The sequence below is a fragment of the Oenanthe melanoleuca genome, chromosome 2 (genome assembly GCF_029582105.1).
Source record: "Oenanthe melanoleuca isolate GR-GAL-2019-014 chromosome 2, OMel1.0, whole genome shotgun sequence".
NCBI classification, from domain to species: domain Eukaryota; kingdom Metazoa; phylum Chordata; class Aves; order Passeriformes; family Muscicapidae; genus Oenanthe; species Oenanthe melanoleuca.
In genome coordinates this window covers 130,824,302-130,830,735 of record NC_079335.1, presented here as the reverse complement: position 1 = coordinate 130,830,735, position 6,434 = coordinate 130,824,302, and positions in this window count along the sequence as shown.

Genomic DNA, 6,434 nt, shown 5'->3' with positions numbered 1-6,434 from the left:
GGCTTAGTGGAGCTGCTCCTACTTACATAAGAAATTAATCTAGAAAAAAAAAAGAAGTTTAGTTTTGAAGTTCTGTGCTTTCTTTACAGTTTGTCAGCATCACAGGACCTTTCTCTGGATTTCAAGTGCAGCTCATGGGACTGTATCCCTGCTTATCCCATCGGGCTCTTGTCAATAGGATTGTTGTGCTTTCTCCAATAAGATTATAAACGCTCATTTGCTTTCAGCAGAAGTTTTACCAAGCATCTATTCATATCTTAATGGATTATTGACATAACACAGCAGACTGTTATGAAGTATTCCACTATGTGTAATTAGAGAGTATTTAATCTGCATAATAAAAATCCATATGAACAGTTGTTGTCATTCATGCCCAAAAGCTGCTCATCTAAATGAAGTATCTAGTTTGCCCTATAAATTTAGAGATGGAAAACAGCATTTTGAAAACATGTAAATTCAAGAATGTCAAAAAGGTACTTTTACCCAGCAACCCAAATTGGGGCAATTTGATTTCTCTCCACCTTCCCCTGCACCAAAAAAAAAAAAGAAAAAAAAAAAAAAGAAAAAAAAAAGGCATATAGATTTGAATGTTACATTGCAATTTTCATCTTTGGTCATGCTTTTACAGCCATTTGTTGAATATTTACTGCCTGTTTCCTCATGCCTTTAGTGGGATGCCAAGACAGAATACAAGGAGCTTGCTCAGGATCCTCCTGCCTGGGCTGGGGAGGAAGGGTGGGTCAGGTTCTCTGCACTGTAGGGCCTTGTGATTTTTTTAATAATCCATCCACCCAGTGCTCCCACATGTACAGGATGGGCAGAAGGTCAAGCTGGCATCTGTATATCATTTAAGACCTGCTAAAGCATGTGAAGTAGAGTTTAATTGGAATATGGGTGGTTCAGAGAGCACCACTGAGTGCTCTGTAATGGGAAAATTTAGGGTTAAAAAGCAGCAGGGGAAGACAAGCTGTAACTGATAATGCAGCCTGAGAGTGCTGAGAGAGTAACCAGTAAATAGGGGAAATATTTTATCCCTGTAGCCTATTTGGGCTTTTACTAGATCTAAATTTGCAAAGCAAGCAGGAAAAAAGGAGTTCAAAATATTTATTAAAATGTTTATATATAATAATTTTTAAAATCTGTTTTAATAAAAAATTATTGTGATTTTTATTTTGCTAAGGAACTTCTTTGAGTTCAAAATTAGCCAAAACTGAAGGACATAAACTTTCATTGTAAAGAAATGTTACTGAAGGATATAAACTTTCATTGTAAATAAGTGTTCTGTTCAACTGCTGTCGCTGCTTGTTACGTTGTGGTGAAAATCCATCTCAGACTAGCCTGAAAACACTAATGAAAAGAAAAAACCCCAACCAAGGTAAAACCTCAGCTGTAATTTTCACATCAGCTTTTTACAGCCAGAATACAATACAGTCATTTTGTGGTATCATAAGGAGTTGTTAGTCGTTCTTCTGGTGATTTAAAGCCCCAAAATTGTCAACATAGTCTAGAATATTATTGTGTACAGAAGGAAACTCCACTGCATAAATTCCATAAAGCTGTTCATTTTGGTATGAAAATAACAAACTCAATTATTTGAGAAAAGGCATCTATAGGGCATACAGTGGGTTTGTCATGGCATTGATGGGAATGTGTGTGTTGAATTAAGCAGAAGTGTTCACAAAGAATTGAAAAATCTATGCTGATACATGAAGGTGCTGTAATACTCAGGTGAGCAAGCCCTGTAAAGCAACTTCTAAGTGACCAGTGCAAAACTCCTACTTTTGTATCTAGACATTAATGTTAAGTCAACAGGAAGTCAATTATTCTGGAATTGGTTCTAATTCTGGTATTTAACTTTCAAATATTTGCCTGCACAACATTAACATTGTTCCTTGCATACAGCTTCTAGCAAATGTGAATTTAGACTTGTAAATTGCAGGCCCCTCCAGATTATCTGCAGAAATGTATTTGTGGTTCTCAGCTGAGGAGGAAGGATTTGGGGTTGTATTGTAATTTAAACCAAAGAATGTTAATTGCAGTGTATGTGTAAAACACTTGGAACTGTCCTGGAGGAGTCTCAAGATGCTTTATCAAGCCAGATATTATACAGAGCTTTCAAGAACCAATTCCTGAATGTCTGAGTTTAAGAAAAAAAAAGGCCAATGCGATAAGAAATATGCTGAAAAACCTTCTAAATCCTTTTATCAGAGGGAGAGAGATAAAAATAATAACACTCAGTAGCTAAAAAATACAATCTGTGGAAATCTTAATGAAGCCTAATGAATCATGTGAGCTGTATTGTTAAATTTACTATCCCTATTTTACAGCTAAGAAAAAAGAAATATGAAAGTGAACACTGACATTTTCATCTACTGGGTGTATTAAATTTTGCAACTTAATCCATATTCTTACATGCTAGTGAAAGAGAGAAGAATTTAGTTCTTATTGAAAGTTAAGCTATCACAGACAGGGGAGAGAAATCTGCAAAAGAAATACTCCCATTCTGTCAGGCATCTAGTTACTAGTGACCCTAACTTATGGTTTGAAAGCAAGAGGCTGAAAGTTTTAAAGTACCAGCCATCCAAACATCTGTCCCCATCTAAAAGAAGGAAGTGTATTTCTGCAGTGCTCAGTCAATGCCAGTGTGATCTCCATCTTAGGGAGCCTGCACCTGAATGCTTGCAGAGGGAACACCCACAGGGTTTCACTTTGTGTGTTGTTCTGTGCATAGTCTTCTCCTCATATTAGCTGATCACTGGCTTCTTGATAGTCTCTTCTTATTTGGAATTTGTAAATTTAGGATCTTACTAACTTTCCTCCTTTTCCATCAGACACTGTGGATGTCTCTCACCTTTCTGCAGTCTGTGCTGTATATAAATATACCAAGCTGTCTTGTGGTTGCTTAAATATACTTATTGATATTTATAAAGAACTAACAATTTTGATGTAGTTTGCTAATCAATGAGGATTACAATGTGAAAAGGCTGTGTTCAGCATTTTGGTATCCAGCATCAGGTTGTGGTCTTTCTTTCTCTTGGGCATATTTTACCAGTATTTTGATGATCCTATTGCATCTGAGGTTTTGTCAATTTGCTGTGAATTTGGTTTTCTCTTTTGAGTACCTATCTATGTATGTCTCTACACTGTCATGTCCTGATGAGGAAGCAAAATGATCCCAGTGGGAGATGCACAAATGCAGGCAGCCCTGTCCTCATTCCAGGCATTCAGTGTTGGTGGATTTTGTTGCCTCCTCTTAGTAGTCCATCTGATTTGGATCAAGACCCCAGATCCTTGTTAAAGTTCTGTACAAATTGAATTATTTCTAAAAAAGGCTTGTCTATAGAATGCATATATACACACATAGGTGTATATATATGTAGGCAGAATCCATATGTAAATAATATGAAGAATGGATTTTTAAAATTTCACATCAATATAAATACATGTAGATACAAACTTTTGGCAATTTTCAGCTTCTTTTTGGCCAAAATTTCACCAGATGTTACCTGCTTCCTTTGCATGGCATGGGTTGCTGGACTTTTCCCTGGGGAACCTATTTTTCCAATTCTGATGGCTGCTGTTTTCTTAAATGCTGTAGGGAAGTGTACATCCCTTGCAAGATGTTCAAATTTGGATTCAGACCACATGGGGATCACTGGTGTTATCTCTGGGAACGTTTAATGAGGAAACCCAAAAATTCTACAAAGTTAAACATCCTGGAGAATGAACTGGCTGACAGCTCTTGGACTGGTTCGTGTTTCTACAACCAGAAAGAGGAAACAAGCTTTTGACAAAGATGCTCTTAAGATGTGTTTTGGTCAGATGTTGGTCTATAAAGGTTGGCTCTTCACCTTGGGCTCAGGCCATGTCTCCCAACACCCCCTGGTTTGAAGCAGCACCTCATGAGACTCTTGAGAACAGCCATTTCTCTCACATTTTTGAGATCCATAATGGTACTCTGCTCCTTCCAGAGTCATTCATGGATAGATCCTGGATACTGGCTCTCTCTTCAAGTAGCTTCTATTTGTGTCCTGAGGTTTTCCTTTATATTATTGTGAGATTCTTACCTCATTTTTACCTTTACCTTGTGACTTCCTTTACACTGCAAAAGAGAAATCAGAAGGCTCCATCAGACTTGTAATCTGTTCCTTATCTTCCCTGGAAGGCAAGAAGGCTTTCCAATGTTTTGTTAGGTATTTCTGGGGAAACTCCTAACTCCATAAGCAAAAACACAAAGCAAAGATCACAGGCTGTCCTTTTGAAACAGTTCTGCTTCCTCAGAGTTCTTCAAGACACAAGAGCACACCCAAAGTGTCTCACTCATTTTAAGGATGAGAGAGATTTGTTATCACATTACTCCTCCACCCTAACATGGATAAAGGGATTTTGTGTGGAATTAAAATTGACTTGTTCCTCATGTAGACTATGTCCCCTCAGCTTGTCATTAATTTATAAGTCTTTCTTTGATACATAATGATAAATTACATTTTTAAAGATGCCCACCAAATCAGCTTGGTGAATATCCTCTATCACCTGTCAGAGGTTGTCTCCTGTGCCTTCAATGTCCACTGCAAGAATCAGTCTTTCTGCCCTGGAGCTCATCCATCTCTACAGCTCTTGTTAGACTCCTCAGTTAGAGGAGTATTTGTTCACAGAATTTTCTTTCATGGCTGTAGTCATGCAGTAGGTAAGACAATACATCACTGTGGTGATTCTTCCATGGTCTAAGGCAGTTTTTTCTCTACTACACCTAAGCTTTTGGTAAAGCTCCCTAAAACACTGATTTCAGTGCCATGGCCTCCTAGAGCTGAGCTTGCCTTCAGTCAGCAGCAGGCAATGGCTCTCTGGGTTACAGCTTACCTGTTTATTCTGGTTGGTGATACCCTGATAAACAACAGTGGAGATTTCAGCAGGCACATGCAGCAAGTGTGCTGATGATTTACAGGACAGGATGTTTTGATCAGCTTGTTTGAAATGACCCTCATAGTCATACCCACATAGTGTCAACAAGTAAAATATTTTCCACTTGGATTTGCTGAATGCTCTTGAAACTCCACAAGTTTCTTCCCATCAGGGTCTTGGTCCTCCTTGCCAAGTGAGATGGTTGTACACTTTCCAAATCTTTCTCCATTCTTCCTTTCTCATTGAAATCAACATCAGTTATTCCAGTCAGGAGGGTAGAAAGAGATGGCAGCCTTTATTTACAGACAGGCATATACATCTTTTAGAGTTTATGCTTTATACTAATGCTTATACTTTATGCTAAATACCTTCCCAAGCAGTGTCAGCATTCTCTCTTGGGTGGGAGAGTGGCTTCTGTCAGCTGTTCCCAAGCTGCATTCTCCCAGGATGGAGCTGTCTGGCATACCTTTGATACTGTGTCTTGCACCAACACATAAATTATCTGGCTAACTCTCCTTGGCTATAGTTACACTGACAGGATTTGACACATCTCAAAGAAAAGGATACAGATAAACTACCTCTCCTATGTTACTTCTCTATTCCATTTCATTATGTTCTGCTTTCACTTTATGTGTTTGCTTTCTGGACTTCATAATTTGCATTATCATCTAGTATCTGTCATTTCCAGTCCTAAAGAAAGATACAGTGTTTCATTTTTGAAACCACTGAAAATATTAGATTTTCTAAATTTTGTCTTGTCTAGGCTTGCAGCTTACATTCCCCACTGCACAACTCTTACGAGATTTTTTTGTTGGTTTTTTTTGCTTGTTTGTACTCAATATAATTAGAATTTAATTTCAAAAGTATTTCTGGGACTTCAAATACAGTATAACTTGTGTATGGTGTCCAAATGTAAATCATATGTAGTCTTTTCATATCCAAAGTGATAATCCAGTCTTTGCTATTGCAAAATTTCTGCTACAATTGATTCTTTCTTGCTCTTCTTTGCCTCTCTTCAGCCTTTGTCCACAAAATGTTACAGAATTGTTTTACTTCCTACAAGTATAATGGATTTGCCCACAGGCTGCTTGGGTCTATATTTTATTTCAGACCTTTGTGCAGTCTTCTATGTGACATCTTGCAAATCTACTCTGACTGTATTTTGTGGACTTCTCTATAGAGCCTTCAGTTTTGTTTCACATTTGCATCTCTTTATGGATTTACAGTTTAATACATATAAAGCATCACACATCTTCTTGATTTCTTAGAGGAAGCCGATCCCTCTGCAGCTTTACCTTTCTGTAACTGAAGAATAATCTTCATTTATTTAGTGCTGTGTAACAGCTGTCTTGCTCTTCCTCACCTGCACAGAGGCTATTGGTCTAACCTGATGCATCTGAGCTCAGCATGTATTAGGCCACATTTTAATCTTCTCAGAAATAGAAAAAAAAAATTGTCCTGGTCCTCTTTGCTCAGTTCTCTAGGTTTTTTCTGAAAAGTTAGATGCATAGTGCAGTTTTTACTGGTTTCTC